We start from the raw sequence: 23,752 nt of genomic DNA on the forward strand, positions 1-23,752 counted from the left end.
TAGCTCAGCCTTCAAAATTATTTTTTAGTAGGCACAGATGCTGTGCATATCTGCCCCATTTAAAAAAAAAAAAAAACAATTGCCAGCTGAACCGCCCTCCCCTCTTCCAACCACAGCTGTCGCATCCCTCCACCATCGAACAACCGCGGGTCCCCGAATCCCCCCAATGGCAGCTGCCCCCGAAACAAGAGGGGTGCCCACTCTCCTCCTGCCTCAGCAGCAACCCGTGGCAGTGAAAACTGGCAGGAGGGATGCCCACTCCCTCCTGCCAATGGAGCCCCCCCCCCAGCACCAGGAACCCCCAACTATCCCCTAACCTCCCTCTCCCCACCTTAAAAAAAAAAAAAAAGGTAGGAGGAATACCCACTCCCTCCTGCCACTGGATGTTTCCCCAAACTCCCTCCTGGTACCTTTGTCAGAAGTTGAGAGCAGGAGGGATGCTCGGTCCCTCCTGCTCCGAGGTCCGCCAGTCCAAAATGGAGGGCCTTCCCCTCCCCAGTGCATCATCTACATCATATCAAAACTTTAGGAAATTGGTAAAGACTTATTTATTTAGGAAATTTTTGAAAGACTGAATTTGTATTTCATTCTGTGTTTGTACCAGTTTTCCATTTTGTTAAACCGCATAGATCTGAAGGGTAATAAAGTATACAAATGTTATGTGATGTGATGCATGGGAAGTGGCCTAAGGTCCTGATTGGCTCAGAATCGGGCCCTAGCCTCCTCCCTCTGTATCCTGGAATAAAGCGAGAGAAGCCTAATGCCCTGATTGGTTTGACTAGAATGCGTTGCCAGAGGAAGTGGTGAGAGTGGTTAATGTAGTTGGTTTTAAAAAAAGGTTTATACAAGTTTCTGGAGGAAAAGTCCATAGTCTGCTGTTGAGACAGACATGGGGAAAGCCACTACTTGCCCTGCATCAGTGGCATGGAATGCTGCTACTATTTGGGTTTTTGCCAGGCACTTGTGACTTGGATTGGCCTCTGTGAAGACAGGATACTGGGCTTGACAGATCATTGGTCTGACCCAGTAAGGCTATTCTTATGCCCTCACAGAGAATAAGGCCTACAGAACTGAGGGCAGGATGCACAAAGCTTCAACACCATGATGGTGGGAGAGATTTGGTTTTTCTTTAATGGCAAATTATATGCATGCTATTTTTGCAGAACAGAAGAGCTAGCACAGCTCCCACTACTACCTGCCCCCAAAAAAGCAGCCCCTGCTCTCCCTGCCTGCTGGTTCAGCTGATCAGGGCAGGGGAATCCTCGATCACCTGAGCTTGCAGAACTCCCTGAAGCCACCACACCTAGGGGACTGGTCTTAGGAACCTGAGCCAATCAGAGGCTTCAGTCCCTTCCAAGTTTCAAGTTTATCGATTTTTAATATACCGACCATTAACGGGTATCTAGCCAGTTTACAATAATATGCTAAAATAGAAATAAAAGCAATACTTGTTAAAAGTAATGTTTATAGAAAGGGAGGGAAGTGTACATTGAGGACATAGACAAGATGGACATGAGAGTGAGGATTAAAAAGGAGGAAAGGGGTAAAGCTACATTATAAGAGATAAAAATAAAGAAAAAAAAATTTGAAAGGAAATGGAGGGAAAAAAGGATAAAACATTGGAAATGGTATTGCTTCTTTAAAGCCCACAATTTTGAAGAGGTGGGCCTACCGTCAGGAGGAACTGCACAGTTCAGTTTTAAGGAATGGAAGGGGATTTTCATGAGGGATCCAGGCATGGAGGGGCTTGACCCTGTGGCAGGAGGGAATGGGCATCCCTCCTGATTTTTTTTTTTAAGTTCGAGGATGTCAGGGGGTATGTGGTAGGATCCCAGCATCAGGGGGACCTTGGCTTTGGGGGGGGGGAGATGGGGGTGGCGCTATGGAGGAATCGGGTATATTTTTTTAATTGGGGGGAGGGGTGATGAGCTGTCAAGTCTTACTTTCCTGTCAGTGCTTGAGCCAATCAGTGCTCAGGCACTTACAGGAAAGTAAGGCTAAGACAGCTCAGACACTGCCATTAAAGACTGCATGAGAAACAACAGGTTTCTCTGCTGTGCATTACCTAGAATAATGGGCTCCTTGTAATGCATTTGCATAGAGTTCTCAGTAGCAGCCACGGAGAATCTTTATGTGCATTGGGAGGAGGGTTTTCCTGCCAGTAAGATCGCTTTAACAAGTCTTACCAGCACAGGAAACCTTTAGTGCATTGGGGCTTGACTACAATAAAAGGCAAAAGTAAAGGGGATGGGACTTGATGTACCACTTTTTCTGTGTTTTAGACAGGTACTTATTTTGTACTTGAGACAATGAAGTGTTAAGTGTCTTGCCCAGAGTTACAAGGAGCTGCAGTGGAAATACAGAATGGATTTTAAAAGTTTAAACACAAGGTGCCACTGTACCAAATACAGTCACTAGGATTCAAAGTTCACAGCTACCATTAAGAAAGCTATAAAGGTTCAGTCAATAGGTTTCACAATACTCACCAGTAACTCACTAGTGAATTAAACAAGGGCAATATTGTTTCCATTTTCCTGTTGACAATACCTTCACTTACACTCCCGAGCATACTCTGAGGCCTAGATTCACTAACCGTCCTGATCCTACCCAATCCATGGGAGATCCGTGGCAGGCCAACCGATCCACAACATGCCCTCATGGAAATGGGGGCAATCAGAGGCACGCCCACCCATCGACCACACAGATCACTGTAGGGTGATCCTGACGCATGCGCAGACCATCTTCTTTGCCTGTAGATGGTCTGCACATGCTCTCTGCGCAAGGAAGAGCTGGAAACTTATTTTTTTTTAACAGAGCTAGAAACTTTACTTTTTTGCGAGCCCGTGGTTTTAAAACGGAGCTGCACTGCAGCATGTTCTGGAACTTAACAGAACATGCCGTAGTGCAGCCCCACTTTAAACCCGCGGATTAAAACCACGGAGTCGGGACGGCAAGAACAGGAGAATCGGGGCAGAGAGCAGGGTTTTTGCATAAGCGACTGGTCCTCAGCAGTCGCTTGTTTTTGGATCAGCCAGCCCAGTCGGTGTGCCTGCATTTGTTTAGTGAATCGAGGCCCTTCTTATTTTCATGCCGTTTCCCCTCATTTGCATGCATGGATCGGATGATGATCGGCCACTAGGTTAGTGAATCAGGTCGGTACTCAGTGGGCTTAGTGAATCTACCCCTTAATCTTTTCCAGTTGCTATATTTCATTGACTAGCTATCTTTGAGTAATCTCAGAGTATGGTTCTATTCACACACATACTCACAGCTGCACTGGAGCAGTACGAAGCTGCTATGCACTGTGCCTGTCTCCGATTGCAAAGCATGCTGGATCTTCTCTGGAAGAAAGGCGTTGTTTAAATGCTAATTTTTGGAATGATTAAAAGGGGAAAAAAACCCAGCTGCCTGCTCTTTATTAAGCAAATTTCCAAAAAGAAGGCAACACCCTGCCAGCTTCCATCTTGTCAGTACAAGTAGTTTGTACACCTACATAGACAAACCACCTATCCTGCCTTTTTTGCAGTATCCCAGTAAACCTATTCTCCATTCCATCAACAGACAAGTGTTGCCAATGCCTTAGCAAAGAGCAACTATTTCTGCCCCCTTTAACATATCAGATATCTACAAAGCACCAAACTTTTAGACAAGTAAAACTCTGTCTCTGTACACACATGTATAGAGCAAAACCCTTAATTAGACCCTTAATTAGAAAACAGTTCTGACACTTTTTTTTTTTTACCAGTTTGTCATTCTAGATTTTTTTATGACCAGTACAACAAAACCATCAATTCAAGAGGCCAATAGTTCAATCTGGTAGTCTTAATTCCTTTAAGCAGAGAAGTAGCCTAATGGTCAGTGCGCTGAAAACCAAGCGAGGCAAGGTTCAAATATTGTTTTTCCTACTGATGATCTTTATGACCTTGGTCCTGCCCCTAGAAAGTCCAAAAATAAATCATCTGACTGATAGATTAACAATACTATAAAAGCAAGAACAAGACCTGAAACCAAATATGTTCTCAGTACTATAGCAAGACCTGCAGAAGGGCCGTTCTCCGTGTCTCTTCAACCCTGGGGCCTACTCTGCATGCTGAAGGGCTGTTCCCAAGTGAGAGCCAAAGCAACAAGCACAGGAGAAAGTTCCTTCTCACACAGAGGGGACCCCTGGGTTCTAAAATCTCTCATTTGTTCCAATAAGAATCGACGTGCCCGTGTTTCGGCCTAAATGTCCTGCATCAGGAGTCTGGACTATTGTTTAGAACCTATTAAACAGCCCTCTAATATCTTGAAATTCAGATAGATTGCATTACATTACGGATTTCTATTCCGCCATTACCTTGCGGTTCAAGGCGGATTACAAAAAAGTTAAATAAGGTTGATTACAAAAATCAGCAGAAATCCATGCAGAACATACACCTTGAATGGAGAAACACTAGCTACGACCTCAGAAGAACGGGACTTGGGAGTAATCATCAGTGCAGACATGAAGGCTGCCAAACAAGTAGAGAAGGCCTCATCCAGGGCAAGGCGGATGATGGGATGTATCAATAGAAGCTTCGTCAGCCGTAAACCTGAAGTCATAATGCCACTGTACAGAACCATGGTGAGACCTCATCTGGAGTACTGTGTGCAATTCTGGAGGCCACATTACCATAAAGATATACTTCGAGCTGAGTCAGTCCAGCGAATGGCCACTAGGATGGTCTCCGGACTCAAGGGTCTCTCATACGAGGAAAGACTGGGCAAGTTGCAGCTCTACTCTCTGGAGGAGCGCAGGGAGAGGGGTGACATGATTGAGACATTTAAGTACAGGTCGTGTCGAGGTGGAAAACGACATATTCTTTCCTAAGGGACCTTCAGTCACAAGGGGGCACCCGCTCAAACTCAGAGGAGGGAGATTTGGTGGTGACACCAGGAAGTATTTATTTACAGAAAGGGTGGTGGATCACTGGAACAAACTACCGGTGCAGGTGATCAAGGCCACTAGCGTGCTCGACTTTAAGAATAAATGTGACATCCAGTGGGATCTCTACGTGGGTCGAGCAGCACTCTGACTTAATGGGGTGGGACAGTAGAGTGGGCAGACTTGATGGGCTATAGCCCTTTTCTGCTGTCATCTTTCTATGTTTCTATGTTTCTAAAAGATATCTGGACATTATCCAAGGGAGATTACTGACCAAAAACACTATGGATAAATCTGAACATTGTGGTTTCTGCAATGAAAACTCTTCTGAAATGAAATGAAAGAAGCAAGAAACTGAACCAAGGTTCAGATCCTCCTTTATTATATAAGAACATAAGAACATAAGAAATGCCTCTACTGGGTCAGACCATGAGGTCCATCGTGCCCAGCAGTCCACTCACGCGGCGGCCCAACAGGTCCAGGACCTGTGCAGTAATCCTCTATCTATACCCCTCTATTCCCTTTTCCAGCAGAAAGTTGTCCAATTCCCTCTTGAACCCCAGTACCGTACTCTGCCCTATCACGCCCTCTGGAAGCGCATTCCAGGTGTCCACCACACGCTGGGTAAAGAAGAACTTCCTAGCATTCGTTCTGAATCTGTCCCCTTTCAACTTTTCCGAATGCCCTCTTGTTCTTTTATTTTTTGAAAGTGTGAAGAATCTGTCCCTCTCTACTCTCTCTATGCCCTTCATGATCTTGTAAGTCTCTATCATATCTCCTCTAAGTCTTCTCTTCTCCAGGGAAAAAAGTCCCAGCTTTTCCAATCTCTCAGCGTATGAAAGGTTTTCCATCCCTTTTATCAGACGTGTCGCTCTCCTCTGAACCCTCTCGAGTATCGCCATATCCTTCTTAAGGTACGGCGACCAATATTGGATGCAGTACTCCAGATGCGGACGCACCATTGCTCGATACAATGGCAAGATAACTTCTTTCGTTCTGGTTGTAATACCCTTTTTGATGATGCCTAGCATTCTATTTGCCTTCTTAGCAGCCGCTGCACACTGTGCCGACGGCTTCATTGTCAAGTCCACCATCACCCCCAGGTCTCTTTCTTGGGTACTCTCATTTAAAAACATCCCTCCCATCGTATAGTTGTACCTCGGGTTTCTGTTTCCCACATGTAATACTTTACATTTCTCAACATTGAACTTCATCTGCCATCTCGTTGCCCATTCCCCTAGTTTGTTCAAGTCCCTTTGCAGTTTTTCACAGTCTTCTTTAGTCCGAGCTCTACTAAATAGTTTAGTGTCATCTGCAAATTTTATTATCTCACACTTCGTCCCTGTTTCCAGATCATTTATGAATACATTAAATAGCAGCGGCCCTAGTACTGAGCCCTGCGGGACCCCACTCGTGACCTTCCTCCAGTCCGAGTAGTGGCCCTTCACTCCCACCCTCTGTCTCCTACCCGCCAACCAGCTTCTGATCCATCTATGTACATCTCCTTCCACCCCATGGTTCTTCAGTTTCCGGAGTAGGCGTTCATGGGGCACCTTGTCAAAGGCTTTTTGGAAATCAAGATATATGATGTCTATGGGGTCTCCATTGTCCATCCGTTTGTTAATTCCTTCGAAGAAGTGCAATAAGTTAGTTAGGCAAGATCTTCCCTTGCAGAAACCGTGTTGGCTGGTTATCAGAAGTTTGTTTCTTTCAAAATGTTCATCAATTTTTTCTTTTATCAGTGTTTCTGCCATTTTCCCCGGTACCGAGGTCAGACTCACTGGTCTGTAATTTCCTGGGTCACCTTTTGATCCCTTTTTAAAGATGGGCGTAACATTGGCTATCTTCCAGTCCTCCGGGATCACGCCTGTTTTCAGGGATAGATTGCAAATTTGCTGCAGTAGTTCCGCTATCTCCTCCTTTAATTCTTTCAGAACCCTTGGATGGATTCCGTCCGGACCCGTCCGGACTTCTGCACTTTAAGCTACACAGATCTAATCAGTTTGTTACCCAGCAGTATTAACAGGTACACCTCTGGACTACCAAGTCCCTAACGTATTCAAACTAAGTGCTAGCCCTGCTTCTGCTTTTGCTCCTACGATTTTAAAAAAAAGTATCTTGGGACTTGTGCTCTCAGGGTTTCCACACTTAACATCGGGTTTATTGCAGGTTTCCAGGTGTCACTGCGTCTTGCAAGACAGAACCAACATTTCAGCCATCATGTTGTGGCTTTCTTCAGGGTATACTGTGAGTTTGTCTTTATATATTAGGTCCTCAAACCCAATTGGTTGGGACTTGTTCAGGTTCACTTCTTTTGAGGTTTATTAGCCCTAATTTTGTACATAAAGAAATGTCCTATGTTTCTATAATTAATCAAATTTCTCTTAGATTTATTGTACATAGGAAGCACAGTTGAATTTTGGTGTGCTGATGCCACAGCCCTAGTGTCCTCCTGTTTTTGTGTGTTTTTTGACAGATTAAACAGCCATTCCCTATGTAAATTTTCACCTCACTAATGGTTTTCTAAACTTCTACTGTATTAAAGCTGAAGAGCCCTATTTAGCTTCTAATAGATCTGTGCCCTCTAATATTTTTGTTGCCATAATTGATTTAAGACTATTTTACCACTTATGGTTGTTAGACTGCCTTAATCACTTTTTGGAATGGAAGCGTAGGTATCTAAATTTAAAGTACAAAACATGATTATATAAATTCTCTTGCTTAAACCAATACTAGCTCCCCTCGCAACACAAGCTACATTTATTAATGCACATTAATGCATAAGAACACATTATTAGTAACCAGGTTCCATTGAATAAGATGGAACTTCTAATAAATAACACACATTAATTAATATATGTACAGTAAGCATGTGGTAATGTAGTTGCCCCTTTTAGTAAATTTAGCCTCATGTCTTGTACTAAACTCCTGTTCCTATCACAGCCCTTTATTTATTTGGATTTAGCTCACACTTTTTTCAGTAGTAGCACAAACTAAGGTGCATTCAAAGGACTCTAATTTATTTCCCTATACCTAGAGAGTTTACAATCTAATTTTGTGCCTGATGCAATGGAGAGCCAAGTGACTTATCCAAGATCAAATAATAATTTATTTTCTTATATACCGCCCCACCAGCAGTTCTGGGCGGTTCACAACAAGAATAAAACTGAGCAGTTCAGCGAATAATATACAATTCCACAGTGGTAATACATCTTAAACAATCAATTCAGCAATAGCTAATATACAATTTAAAATCCTATAATCTAATAGAATAGATGCATAATATAAAAAACAGCCTACAACAAGTTCTACTAAAGACTGGTTCAACTCTAGTTAAAAAACAATTTAGAAAAATTTTAAAATTTGAAGGTAAAGAAATACTAATTAAACACAGTGCAGTTAAAATCATTATTCTAATTTATCAAATAAATACGTTTTTTAAAATTTTCTAAATGTAAAATAAGAATAAGTTTGAGAAATCAGTGGGTGTAATCAGGAATTCAACTTCCCGGCCTGATACTCCAATGTCCTATCTAAAAAAGTTTTATAACGGCAGGACCTTGGGGCAGGAAAGATGAAAATGCCTGAATTTCTTGTATCTTTTGCTGAGCGAGACAATTTCAGGTATGAAATCAAATAATATGGCAATGTTCCAAAAAGTGCCTTATAATATATACACCCAAACCTGAAGAAAATTCTGGCCCAAAGTGGCAACCAGTGCAATTTAGCATAGAAAGGGCTGACATGGTCATATTTTTTAAGTCCAAAAATCAGACGCAAAGCAGCATTCTGGACCAATCGAAGTCTTTGTAACCTCTTCTTCGGTAGCCCCAAATAAACTATATTGCAATAGTCCAATATTGATAGCACCAAAGAGTGAACCAATAACCGAAAGGATTCCCCATCCAAAAACTTCTTGATGGTCCTAAATTTCCATAGTACACCATAACTTTTTAAAATTAATAAATCAGTATGTTTTTTAAAAGTTAAGCTGCGCTCCAAGGTTACTCCTAAAATTTTTAAATTTGGCACCATCTCGAAACTTTGCCCCTTCAAATATATAGTTGTCTCCTGTATTTTATCATTGGGGCTTGCTAGGAAAAACTTAGAGCTCCTTTTACGAAGCCGCGGTAGCAGTTTAATGCACGTAATAGCTCGCGCTAAACCGCCGAATGCGCTAGCTGCATTTTGAGCGGGCATTAGTTTTTCAGCTAGCGCAGGGGTTAGTGCATGATTAAAAGTCACGCACGTTAAAACCGCTGCCGTGGCTTTGTAAAAGGAGCCCTTAGTTTCTCCAGGGTTAAGTTTCAACCTGACCTGTGTCATCCATTATTCTACTTCATCCAAGATATGGGAGATTTGAGTAATCAACTCATTTGAAATAGCCTTACAGGGTGGCAGTATAGTGATAGCATCTGCATAAATGTAGAACATTACATTCAAACTTTGAAATAAATATGCCAAAGGAACTAGATAAATATTAAACAGCGTAGGGATAAGGGAGACCCCTGCGGGACTCCACATGAGTTCCTCCATGAAGGAGAGTAATTGTCCTCAATAAACACTTCATATGTTCTTTGTTTTAGGAACCCCCTGAACTAGTTTTTAACATTGCCACTGATCCCAATTGAATCCAAACAATACAACAGTTGGTCAAGATCTACAAGATCAAAGCACTGCTCAGGTCCAACTGCAAGATCAGGGCACTAGAACCTATACTAAACAAAATCGTAAGTTGGTTAAGTATCGATGCTATCACTGCTTCTGTGCTAAGTCCTGAGCAAAACCCAGATTGATTATCATGTAAAATATTAAACTTTTCCAGATATTTTACTAAATCCGCATTTACCAGTCCCTCTATTATTTTTTCAAACAGTGGAATACTGGCTACTGGTCAATAGTTATTTTCACTGCTACGCGATTCCTTAGGATTTTTTACTATAGGTGTAATTATGATCCTTCCTAAATCTTTCTCGAACCGACCAGAATCCAGCTGAATAATAATCCATTTAAAAAGCTGGGTTCGAAAAGTAATTGATGCATTCCTAAAAACATTCCTCGGACAAATATCTAGACGACAGTATTTTTTGGAATACTTTGAGCAAAGTTTACAAAAGAAATTCCAGTCTGGAATGGTAAAATGTTCCCAATTCATATCTGTCCTGACTTCCTCTAGGTATCCTAATAGATTTATAATGTTAATAACTTGATCTTTATTTTCTTGTGCATTAAGAACAGATTGCAATTCACTAATTTTTTTTTTTTTTTTAAATACTGCCATCTTATCAGCAGTGGGATTTGAATCCAGGCTTTGCAGCTTGTCAAGCGGGTATTCCAACCATAAAACTACTCCTTCACTGTTTATTCCAAGCATGTGAAGGAAAAAAAAAAAAAAAAAAAAAAACGCTACAGTGCTGGCCTTCACCAGCTCTGCTGGCAAGTCATTTCAGGCCTCATCTTCCTCTTTTATCCCAAGGCCAATAAATATTTCATCCATCAGCCAGGATCCTTCCCATATCTTACCATCAAACTCTGCAATAATCCATACAGACGCTAAAATTTCAGAGGTTGGTGACCAGAAACATTCAGTCTTTCCACACTCACTGATGTTTAGTTTTAAGCATAACATCCTTGGAAACTAAATATAACTGTATCACTGTAGTTAGGGTTGTAACTATTGTTCCATACAGGCTGCCTCCAACCTTCCTGTAACTAGCTAGACCCTTGAACTTGCTCCTGGTCTGAAAGCTGATGAGGCCAAACCAAGAATCACAGGGCCCCTTTTACAAACCAACAGTAACAACTCCCAGCATGGCAAATGTGATGCATCACTTAGGAACCGAATGGATGGCACTACATTTAACACAGGAATCGCTACCGCGGCTTTGTAAGAGGCCCACAGTGTTCTAGGACACAAATTTGTAACTACAAGCAAATATGTACCCCTGAAGTCTGGCCTGGTACTACCAGGACACAGTGGCCCGACACAGCAGTTCTAGACTCTAGAATAGGGGTTCTCAATGCAGTCCTTGTGAGACACCCAGCCAGTCAGGTTTTCAGGATTCCAATAATAAATATGGTTTATGATTCACTGATTTTTGTGACACCATTCTCAATACACATATCCAAATGGTTTACAAACAATATAAAACATTTGAGTAAAGCACGGCACTGTTAGTCAGTTAAAAAGTACCTAGACATTCATAATACAGTAAAGCATACAATGGTGATATAAATTTACATGCATTCATAAGTATTCATTTTGGATATACTGACAAGCTGATTGGTTAGGTATGTCCCAGGAATGGGTTGAAAACCACTGCTGTAGAAATAGGCATCAGGTAGCCTCCAGTTATTAGAGAGGCCTTTTCAGCAGTTCTCTCAACAGAGCAGTGTCTTCATATATGAGGCCTAATTGAAAAGTAATGAGACGCTTTGTCTGTCTTTATTCAGAATCAGATGACTCCACAGGATCTGAACATTTTTCTCTTTTCCAAAGTAGCGTCCTTTGCATTCAATACATTTTTTAAGCTTTTCCAAAACAATTCAAAATACTGCAGCTTGTGGCATTTTTCACTTCATCATCTGAAGAGTACTTCTTTCCGCGCAGTTGTTTTTTTTCAGGGATGGGAACATTTCAAGAGTTTCAATAACGCTCTTTCCAAGTTTAACATAAATCCAATCACACACTTCTGGTGTACTCTCACAGACACTTCTTCCTCATCTGCCATGACAAACTATTATAAGTTCTTCCTCTCATTGTGACCCAACAATGAAGACTATAGCAGTCCAACTGCAGGTTCAGAAACGTTGATGTATGAGCTTCACAAGAACCCTCAGATTAGTTTTGCTTGCTGAAGGACAAAAATGTACCTCACTTCTAAGTCAGGGTATATACTAGGTATGATCTGTCACTGAAAGATTTTTGCTTGTGCTTACTGCTAGCAAAATAGCTTCTTTCTGTGGTTACTCCTGATGAAATTCTGCACAATTGCACAGCACATTATTTGCATAGTTTCCCATCCACCCAGAATTCTGTGCAAACCTTCCTTCTCCTGCTCCTGACCTGACAATCCCCCTCCCCTGTGTGGATCTGGCCTCTCTCCAATTGACTCCTCCCCCCTTGTGGTTTGGCATCTCTTACCTGCTAGCCCTTCCAAACAAGCAGCAAAAGCAATAGTGGCCAGCCAGCAAGAGGCAGTGCTATGAACAGGCTGATGGAGGGGTCAGCCGACATAGCAGAGGAAAGGTCATGGTGGAGATGACCCATGGGTAAGAGCTGGCCAATTGGCATGACCCATGGGTAAGAGATGCTGATCTACATAGGAAAGGGGTCAATTAGAGGCCAGATCCACACAGGGGAGGGGGTTGTCAAGTCAGGAGCAAGACAGCAGGAGTGCGAGAGATGCCTTATCCACACAGAAGGGGAACTGGTCAGTAGCGCTGCCCGATTCAGGAAAAAAAAAATTTAGATTCGATTCAGCCTACTAAATTGGTTTTTCGATTCGATTTGATTCGATTTTCCTGCCCAATTGGGTGTTTTTTTTCAAACATCTTGGTGGGTTTGTTTTATAGCCTCTTCACCCCATTTGCCTTCTCCTAACCACACTGGCGCTGTGGTGTAAACAAAATAAACAAACAAAAAAGACTTTTCTTCTCTCTCTTAAATCCTAGCCCACATTTGTGGTCTAACACCAACTCTGGCAGCATACACGTTTCATATCTGACATATTGTAATTACAAAATGGAAAATAAAATTAGTTTTTCTACCTTTTGTTGTCTGGTCATTATTCAAATATTGTTGGTCCCAGGCTCTGGTTGTCTTCTGATAACTTGCTTGCCAAGGTCTCCTTCTTTCTTCTTTCTCCATTCTAACCATCCTTCTGCCATTTCTGTCCTCCCCTTCCATTTCCTTTCCCTCCTCTGGAGGTCTGGCATCTTTCTTTTTTTTTCGTCTCCATCCACAGATCCACCTTTTCTTAACTACCCTTTCATCCAGCATCTCTCCCTCCTTCCCCACTACCCCAGAGTCCACCATCTCTCCCTTACTTTTCCCAACTACCTTCCTATCCAGTATCTCTATCCCCCCTCCATACCATCCCTTGTGTCCAACTTCTCTCCCATTCTGTTCCTTCCCTCCCTAAATTCCTGCAGGCTAAAGCTGCAAGGTAAAGGCCAGGGGGAACACAGAGGCCTTCCCGGGGGGGGGGGGGTGCACAGTCTTTAGGGGGGGCAGTCCTTCGGGGAGGCTGGATGCAGCACTTCCTGACTGACCCTTCCTCCTCACCCTCTAAAAAAGGTGTGGCAGCAGCCAGCCAGCAAGAGCAGAGCTGCCGCTCCTGCTTTAGGGAGCGAGGGGAGAGGGTCCGAATCGGGAAGCCAATTTTTTAAAATTTGAATCAATTCACCCGAAGTGAATCAGTGAACTGATTTGAATCGTGAATCGTGCAGCACTACTGGTCAGGGGGAGAGAGGAGACATGGATGCTGGACCCACAAGTGGAGGGTGGGAGAGAGAGATGAGGAGACATGGATGCTAGATCCACAAGTGGAGGGGGAGGATGAGAGATGAGGAGACATGGATGCAAGATGCACAATTGGAGGGGGAGAGAGAGATGAGGAGACATGTGGAAGGGGGAGAGATGTATGCTGGACACACAAGGGAGGGAGAAGGGGAGAGAGAAAGTGTCCCAGACCAGGAAAGGGAGTAGGAAGGGAGAAAGATATGCTTGGTCATGGAGAGAGGGAGAGATGCCAGACCATGGGGAATAGGGAAAGGATTCAGGGTGCAAGCAAGAGAGGTGGTTGGGTAGGGTTGGGTGAGGAGATATGGCTGCTGTCCCACAAGTGGGGGTGGGAGGAGATGGTAGAAAGAGGAAGAGAGTGACCCAGACTAGAAAGTGGGTGGGAAGGGAGGCTTGGCTCTGGAGAGAGGGAGAGATGCCAGACCATGGGGGGCCAGGGAGAGAATTCAAAGTGCGAGTGAGAAAGGGGTGGGATTTAGAGAAAGATAGAACTGCAGTTGAAGTGAGAGACGGAAAAGTGGAGGCTGGAACCTGAGACAGGAAAAGGCAGGCAGGAAGGAATTTCAAGAGGGGGTGAATTCTACGCAAAACACTACTAATCAGCTTTGAAATATTGTGTACAGAATTTTCTTTTTATTGGTTCAGAATGCCACCAGGAGTATATGGATCAAAAAGTGCAACAAGTACTTATAGTTAACACATAAGAGTTAATCAGGCCAGAAGGATCCAATTCAATTGGGAATATGGCTGTATCTTTCAACCATATTTTCTTTGTCTCTAATTGTATCTCTCAGTGCTTGGGGGATCTTCCTCTCTATTTTATGGCTTCCAATACAATTCTGAGAACTAAACCACAGTTGAGAGGAAAAAGGTTTGTGTAAAATCTTACATATTAACCTTAGATACTATTACAATTGAAAAGCAATGGTTTATCTCAGCAGCTGTAGCTCTTGAATCCGATCAGTGTTTTGTGTTGTGTCAAAATGCAGTAAGATTTACATAAGATATAGCATAACTACATATTACTAATTTCTAATGATACCTACCCTTGGATTATTAATACACACCAGTACTATTACAGGATTAACCACATCCTGACTCGCAGCTTTTTCAGCTTCAATTATGACATCTATTTGCAAGTCATAGGAATCAGCTATCAACATCTGCATATCATCCCTGCATAGAGTCATTTCTGAGCACATACCACTCCATTCAGAAATCACTGCCCAAAACATAAGTCTCAAACAAATTTTACAACCTTCAATCAAATTCACACCTGGCTACTTCAATATACTTTTTTCTAAGTTTTTCCATCCAATCTAACCAATTTCTGTTTTTATCCCACAGTTTTTACTTGTTATGTTTCATTTTTTAACGAACTGTAAACCGAGTTGAGCTCCTTAGGGAGTACATTTGGTATATAAAATGAAGATTAGATTAGATTAGATAATATCAAATCAACAGAAATCTGACTTACAGATGCATTTGCCATCACAGTTCCAGTTTCCATCCATCACATACAAAAAACAACAACCCCCAAGTCACTCGTTCAGTGACCCAGAGAATATGGGTCAACATCTTAAAGCCCTAGAAACCCATAAAGACTGTAGCCTTAAAATCTTTTACCAAAAACTGAATCTTCACGTAAAATGTAGAGAGACACTACTACAAATAAAACAGGAGAAAACTACTCCCCTGTGGCAGAACGAGGGATTTTCCCCTCTCTAGGACTGCTGATATGCCACTGGGCAGCAGAGGGCACCATGTATTTGAGAAAGAGTATAGGTCCCAGAGTGCCCTGCACTGCTTGGCTCAGTACTGAGTCAGAGGGGCGAGTCTCAGGGAGGAGCATTTCTGCTCAGGCATGACTCAGAGAGAGGTCCATGGAGAAAGGAGAGGTCTGAGGTAGACACAATTTGGCTGAGGTACGCCAAGCTTTATTATAATGTGTGAGGCAAACAAACCAGAATAAAAGTCTGTTGTGTGGAATTGTATGTTTGTGTCTTGACCCTCCTAAAAATACAGGCCAGCCTGCCCAACAGGTGATCTGTTACATCCCCTAACAAACAACCCAGAGCTAGAAAAACTAAGAAAATGATTGGATGACTAACTTCTTATGGTATTTAATACTTCAAACAAGTTAAAAAAAAAAAAAAAAAAAAGAACAGGATGGCATTATATCCTGTAAGATACTACTAAAGCTAAAGTAAGAAGTAGGCACCAGGCCTAGGAAGCAGCACACTGGATACCACAAAGGACAATTCAGACTTTTCTTTGTTTTTACACTTAAAAATATTACATCAATATACTGTATTGGGATCTACATTCAAAGCGATTTAACCAGGCAGGAGAAGCCCCTGCCCAGTTACCATAAGTCGCTTAAGCAAGGCTGTTGGCTGATTCAGTGGCACTGAATATCAGCATTAACCACCTAAGCCAAAATTGGCTATTTAGGGGGCAGAGCAGATTAAGTGCCAAAATTAGCCCCCTACCTCCTTTATCAAGCTGCACTAGAGATTTTTTTAATGTAAGCCAGCAAAGTAAGTGCTCTGGTGTTCATAGGAATTCTAAGAATGTCAGAGCATTTACCATGCCAGCTAGCACTAAAACCCTCTAGTGCAGTTTAATAAAAATGGCCCCAAGTTAAACTTGGACTGCTACTTGGTTGGCTATCTATCCTTGGCTGTTTTACCTTTAACCAGTTAAGGCTGAATATTGGCACTTAACCAGTTAAGTGCACTGAATATCTGGGCATACAGCCAGCCATGGCAAAAAATCATTACCCCTGAACTGATAAGAAAACAAACCATTATTTAGAAAAAAAAAAATATATATATATATATATCTATATATCTCAAAGAACATTGAACAAAAAATTTATGACAACAGAAAATCAATAAGGACATGCCAAGAAATACATGCCAGAAAAGATTAAACAGTAGAGGGAAAAATTAATAGGAAAAAGTAAGACTACCCCTCCCAGCCACTGTTTGAATCATTGTGGGAACACTCTGCAGAGACAGCCCTCCCTTTAGGTATGCTGGCCAGTGCTAGAACCACTCAGCAGCTATATAACAGCCACTTATATGAGGGATGGGGGTAATTTTAAACCTTGCCTAGAGCAGCTCTGGTTATCTATGATACAAACAGGGAACGTGAAGGATAACCTGCACCTTTTCTCAGTAGCTCAACCTCAGTTACATTCAGGTACAGTAGGTATTTTCCTGTTTCTAAAGGGGGCTTACAATCGAAGTCTGCACCTGAAGCAATGGAATGATAAGTTACTTGCCCATGAGATCACAAAGAACAACATAAGAATTTGAACCTGGCCTCCCTGATACTCAGATCACTGCACTAACAGTTAGGCTACTCCTCCACTCTATATTATAGAAACTTATTAACTCTCCCCCCCCTTGCCCCCCGGAGAGAGAAACATTTGAGAAACAGGATTATATTCATCCTCTTCTATTATTATAAACTATATCATCCAATGGAGGAAAAAAAAGTCCAGGCCCTAAATCTTCAGAAACATAAAAAAACATTACTCAGCAGAGTAACATTCCTGTAAGGCACTTCAAAACTACAGAAGACTAGAAGATAGCCAAGATTAAAACGGACAAACATTTTGCAAAACATAACTGGACTTAGTGGGGACATTGACCTCCTCTGTCTGTTACCAGTCAGTCACTTTTTAGCCAAAAATTCAGTTTGTCAGTTTTAACATTCTTTCCCCACATCAAAGCTGAATAGTGAAGAAAAAAAAGCAGCACTGATGTTAGACATGCTGGGACTCGGGGCACACAGGCCTAGATGCACTAAACAGGGTCGGTATGACCGCATGGATCTGCTCCGCTCCAATTTTTGGCCAATTCCAAAAGAGCTACTGATGCACAAAAATGGTTGCATGCAAATGATTTGAGCAGAAATTTGTCGTAATCCCCGTCTGATCCCACTGATAAATCGCTGTGAGAGAGAACATGCACAAAGCTGGCAGGGGGAGCCCCGAAGCAGTCTCCTGCCACTCAGCTGTTCTGGTCAGGAAACCTTTTTTTTTAATGGACACAGATGTTGTGCATGTGTTACAAACTCACAATATTTTAAAAAAAGCCCCCCTCCAAATGACATTACTCCCCGACATCCCCCTGACGAACCAGCACTGGGTGCAGACCCTCCCTCCGTGAAAATAGGCAGGAGGGATGCCCACTCCCTCATGCCAACAGAGGGCCCCCCTGCACCAACCCTTCCCCTCCAACAAGGAGAGGAGCCTTAGGTGTCTCAGCCAATCAGGCCTTATACTCCTCCTTCTGTATCCTGGGATACAGAGGGAAGAGCCTAAGACTGATTGGCTCAGATGCCTAAGGGATCTAAGCCAAACAGTACCCCCTGTGCATCACATGAAGCACCGGGGAGGGTATGGCTTGCCATTTTGGAATGGCAGGCCTTGGGGCAAGAGGGGCCGAGCTTCTCTCTTGCTCATGACTTCTGGCATCCCTCCTGCCAATTTTCTCACGTGGAGAGGGTGGCGGTTTGGCATTCCTCCTGCCAATTTTTGCTGATGCGGGGGAGGGGTCAGTCCCTGGTGCTGTTCATCGGGGGGATGTTGGAGAGGGCGTTTTTCTTTTTTTCTTAATGAGACAAATATTGTGTGTGTAACACACACACAGCATCTGTGCCCATTTTTAAAAAGGCACACTACCAAAGGCAGGACTGGCCATAGTGGAATGAGTTCTCTGTGGGGAGAAACAACGTCAAATGTGAACACTGGTGGACCCCCAGAAGGTGCTGATGCCACCACTGCACATCAAATTGAGTCTAATAAAACAATTTGTTAGAGCTCTAGATAAGGAGTCCGTAAACTTCAAAACATCTTCCCTAATCAGTCTGAGGTAAAAATCAAAGCTGGTATCTTCATCAGACCACAGATAAAGAAGATCCTGGAGTGCAAGGAATTTCCCAAGAAGCTAACTAGGAAGGAGAAAGCAGCTTGGAGCAGCTTTGTCATTGTGATTCAGGACTTCCTAGGCAATCACAAGGCTGAAAACTATGTGGAGCTGGTTGAGAATCTGGTGAATAATTACAGTAAAATGGGATGTAGGATGTCTCTCAAAGTCCAAGTCCTTGATGCTAATCTTAAGATTTTCAAGGAGAACATGGGAGCATACTCATAGGAGCAAGGTGAGTGTTTCCACCAGGATAGTGGACTTCAAATGCCACTACCAAGGACAATATAATGAGAACATGATTGGATACTACATTTAGGGGATGATTTGTGAAAGTGACTTATAATATACAGTCAAACCTCGGTTTGCGAGTAACCCTGTTTGCGAGTGTCTTGCAAGACGAGCAAAACACTCAGCAAACTTTTGACTCGCAAACTGAGTGTTGACTTGATTTGCGAGGAACCCCCCCCCCCCCCAATAACCGGCATCGCTTCCCCCCCGCTCGCATAGGTCCCTTCGCTCCAACAAGCACCCCCCCCCCACCGCACGAACCGGCTCCCCTGCCAGTACAACTTAAATTTACCCACCTCCCCGTCTAGCACCAGCACCGGCACCAGCACGCAGGCACAGCTCATGTGCCTAGAAGATCTTCCGGCTTCTGGCTTTGGTTCATAGACAAAGCGCACCTTTGTCCCGGCGCGCTTTTGACCTGACACCTCCGGCTTCTGCCTGCATGCCTTAAGCATGCATCTGCGCATGCTCAAGGACTTCTAATTCTCCCTCTCGCCGAGATTCTCGGCAAGAGGGAGAATAGAAGTCCTTGAGCATGCGCAGATGCATGCTCAAGGCAGGCAGAAGCCGGAGGTGTCAGGTCAAAAGCGCGCCGGGACAAAGGCGCGCTTTGTCTATGAACTGAAGCCGGAAGATCTTCTAGGCACACAAGCTGTGCCTGCGTGCCGGTGCTGGTGCTGGTGCTAGATGGGGAGGTGAGTAAATTTAAGTTGTACTGGCGGGGGGGGCCGGTTCACGCGGTAGAGGGGGTGCCGGTTGGAGCGAGGGGGCCTTTGCGAGTGGGGGGGAGCGATGCCGGTTATCGGGGGTGGGGGGGTGGGAACGTATCAAAGCGAGTTTCCATTATTTCCTATGGGGAAACTCACTTTGATAAACGAGCATTTTGGATTACGAGCATGCTCCTGGAACGGATTATGCTCGTAATCCAAGGCACCACTGTAATTGAAAAAGTACTCACTTCTAAATCTTCTGTGGTCATCTTTGTATAACTTCAATATAAATACATGTTGTGATTCATATGGTGTTTTGTTTTTCTTTATAAGAATGAAAAGATGAAAATTCAGCATTTTCATGTTTTAAATAGTAAACTGCAAAATTTGACTATTCTGGTCACAAAGGCAATGTTTTATGGAAATAAAAGACATTTTCTATACTATTTAGGCATAAGCAATTAGGAAATTACACTTACCAGTACTTCCTCAGTAGCCAGATATTTTCCAACACTTGACTCAATAACATTATATATAGTTATGGTTTATTTGGATTAATATACTGCCTTTCCTAGTATAATACACACAGATAAAGCATATTAAAGCTAGTTGTTTAAAAATCACATAGGGAGTGATAATAGGCTTAGACCCTGGAGCTCCATGATTTACATAGTTATGTTGTAAGCACTCAGCTGTCCTGCTGCTTCTTTTTAAGGCTTTCTGAAGAGCCAAGCCATCAAGCTACCAGAAGGTGAGAAATTCAAGTAGAATTTAATGGAGATGGGGGGAATCAAAGCCTGGCAACATAATAAAGACAGCTTATTTAAAGTAGTTAGTGATCACTGCTTTAATATTGCTAAAACTCATATTGGTATTGTTTCTCACTTGTGCTGTCACATCAATAGTAGCCAGGCGCTCAGCAAACTTAAATCTATGGGAGTGTGCGGTCAACCCAACAAATTCTTTGTTCTGATTAATAAACCAATGACGAGCAAGGGGAGGGGGAAAGGCATGTGGCACACAGCTGTTAATCCAAACCTACAACAGTGACAGACCCCCTCAATCCTACCACTCCGAAAGCATCTCTCACACCTAGGCCCAAACCTTTCCTAAGTCTTCAAGAGAGCCATTTCTAAAAAAAAAAAAAACCTGCACGCGAAACTCAAGTGCTTTTTAAATGCAGAGATAGCCAGATCAGTACAAGTAACTATCTCTATCTCCCTCCTATAGGGATTTTGAATCTCCTCCCTTGATGGATATTCTGCTGCTAGCATTCGGACAGGTTTGGGGGGTTTGGTTTAACCCTTCTTCCCATTGTCTTTCCAGGAATATTAAACTAAGTCAATAGGGAATTTAAAACTCCAGTAGTAATCAAAAATTACACCCACCGGAACAGTCTTCTACACAAACCAAAAATTTTGCACTCCCATAATCGACAATTAGTGGGTCCCGAACAACAGCAGCCATGCAATACACCCTAATCCACAAACAGTCCTGATCGCCAGCCGCCACCTATAAGCAGGGATGCCAAACCGCACGCATTCGACTGGCCCTCGCGCCGAGCACCGCCTCCCTCCCCCCCTTGCTCGCTCGCGCTCCTGCGCCCATCTCCAGGCAACTCACGGACAATTCCAACACGGGGACGTCAAGCCGCCCCAAGGTACCAACGTCTCCAGTGCAGCGCGAGCCAAAGCGGAGAAGGCGGCGCGCGCCCCCCCTCCCCCGACGACCCACAGGGCAGAACACCAATCCCAAGCCGAAGTCCCCAGCCCCAGTCCTACCTTCCAACTTAGCTTTCAGGTCGCCTGTGACCGGCCCCGCAGCTTTCCTTCTCCGGCGTCCCGCCCACTCTGATGCGACCTCCTGTTTCCGGCAGGGCGGGGCACGGCTCGAGGAAAAGCGTTGCGTCAGAGGTGGCGGGACGCCTGAGCAGGGTCGGTTACGGGTGACCTGAGAGCGAAATGGGAAAGGTAGGATGCAGGGGAAAGAGATGCCGGGCCGGGGCTAGAGGGTTGGGCTCGGGAGAGGGCCTGCTTCCGGAGACGTTCGGATCGGACCTCCTTGTCGACCCCGTTTTGGAGTTGCTCGGGAGCTGCTGGAGGACGGGCGCAGGAGCCCCTCCTGGGACATAGCTTCCGACCGAACTGTGCAGTCTAGAGCAGTGTTCTTCAACCTTTTGACACCAGGGACCGGCGGAAATAAAATAATTATTTTGTGGACCGACAGTTGAAGAACACTGGGCTAAGTCGTGCCCATCTCCACCCCAGACCCCGCCCCCATACTACTGGTTATGCATACTGTCTTTTATTATTGTTCTCTATTAAAACCAATTAATTGTGTATTTAATAGTGCGTTTTATGCAGTGTTTATGTTCAATTACTTGTATTGTACTGTCAAAAAGTTTGAAAATCAATAAAAAATTTTAAATATATATTGAACATAGTACTAACTGTAACACCATTTTTTCCATTCATTTTTCATATATATACACACACACACACACACAATATAATCGTATTAACAACATATAATGGTTAACCACAAAATTAAAATACACAAAGCACACTATATGCTTTTCAACATTCATTCCTACCAGAAAACAGATAACCCCATGCAAATACAGGACCAAAAACTAAAAGTACTAATATTTACAAACAGACCCTAAGATGCAAAACTCTGCAAGCAGTACAACCCCAGAGGAAAAGAAACAAATGCATTTCTTCCTGAACAGACAAATCAATCACTAAATAAAAAAATACTGTTGTTGTCTCTCTCCCTCCATGCTGTGCCTTGCCTTCTGGCCTGTCGTTCCCCCCCCCGTGTTATCTTCAGTCCACGGTGCGATCAACGTGACGCAGTGGCGTACCTAGGGTATGTGGCACCCGGGGCCCATCATTTTTTGACACCCCCCCCCCCCATGTAAAAAAATTATTATTTTTTTTTTTTTGCAATAACCATGAAATGGAATAAATGGTCAGAATAGAAACAGGCAGTGAAAATTTTCTTTTATTGAACCTCATATATGTAACCATTATTCCAAACATAACATAACATAAATTATGTCTAAATTGTCATGACATTAGAAGTACATATGGAGTAGTTGCAGGTGATGCTTGGGACAGTTCTGATTGTGTTAGTTCGGTTTTATGTGTTTTTTGAATAGAAGGGTTTTTATTTCTTTTTGAAGGTTTTGCAGTCTGTGGTTGATATCAATTGGTTGTAGAGTTGGGGGTCGAGTGTTGCAGCTCGAATGGCTAGGAGGTTGTCGAACAGTTTTTTTCTTTTGACGTTTTTGGTTGGAGGGTGTGTGAATGGTGCACAAGTTCTCCTATGTCTGTTTGAAGTGGATTGAATTATTTAGCTGAAGAAATTAGTTACCCCCCATTCCACACACATTAATTCTCTTCCATTTTTGTTCCCATTATAAAAAACACTGATAAGTTCCCAGAAAAAAAATACATTAAAATAAGAAGTGAAAACAAAGGCCCCTACAGATGAGAACATAACATAAGAATAGCCTAACTGGGTCAGACCAATGGTCCATCATGCCCAGTAGCCCATTCTCATGGTAGCCAATCCAGGACACTAATACCTGGTCAAAACCCAAAGAGTAGCAACATTCCATGCTACCGATCCAGGGCAAGCAGACACTTCCCCCATGTCTTAATAACAGATTATGGACTTTTCCTCCAGGAATTTGTCCAAATCTTTCTTAAAACCAGCTACACTATCTGCTTTTACCATAACTTCTGGCCACTTCATTTTTAAGTTTAGATCTTTCCTTTCAAACAGAGACCTTGCTAGATGTCAAATACAGCACAAGGTAACTTCACATGGACTTAGCTGTGCAGGAAATGTGAATCTCCTCATACACCCACCATATAGTGCAAAAATGTGCAAAGGTCTGTTTTTTTCTTTCGATCACTACATAGCCTAATGCCACACAAGCAGCGCTGTTACAAACATATTCTGTAGGTCAATGCTAAGGATAACAAAGTTTCCTTCCTTGGATCAGAAGGAGATAAACCACTGGAAGAGATCCCAAAACAACACCCAAAGACCCACTCAGTGTGTGAATCAGTTGAGTGGAGTGGACTAACTGGGGGGTGGAAATGGGCCCGGAGTTTGCTCAGCAGAATTTCCCAGACCACCTCTTCCTCTCAACACATTGACACGCTGCCACCATCACCACTAGGAACACCTCACTGGGTAGGCCAGCTATGCTATAAACTTTATAAAACACATTATTATATTTTCTTATAAAGCACATATTTTAACTGACCTCTCTGACATCCTCAGCCTTTCCATTCACAAAAATAGAAGGAAGAAAAGTTCCCATTTCCTGCTGTCTCATGTCCCCGGCCTATACAATATTTTTTTTCTG

The 23,752-nt window shown here is 43.2% G+C and overlaps 1 protein-coding gene across 13 annotated transcripts in view; it reads right to left on the minus strand.

Moving 5' to 3' along the window:
- The window catches only part of MYO18A (myosin XVIIIA), a 361,012-nt gene extending 339,733 nt beyond the window's left edge, over positions 1-21,279 (minus strand). For 9 of the 13 annotated variants that reach the window (XM_033921174.1, XM_033921173.1, XM_033921154.1 and 6 more), the window contains exon 1: positions 21,150-21,278. The gene's annotated coding sequence lies outside the window, so the exon portion shown is untranslated. Of the gene's footprint in view, positions 1-19,847; positions 19,972-20,756; positions 20,903-21,149 lie in introns of those variants that run through there. The other 4 variants (XM_033921159.1, XM_033921155.1, XM_033921152.1 and 1 more) reach the window with 3 other exon arrangements.
- Positions 21,280-23,752: the final 2,473 nt, after the last annotated feature.

Source organism: Geotrypetes seraphini, chromosome 15, assembly GCF_902459505.1.
Source record: "Geotrypetes seraphini chromosome 15, aGeoSer1.1, whole genome shotgun sequence".
Classification (NCBI taxonomy): domain Eukaryota; kingdom Metazoa; phylum Chordata; class Amphibia; order Gymnophiona; family Dermophiidae; genus Geotrypetes; species Geotrypetes seraphini.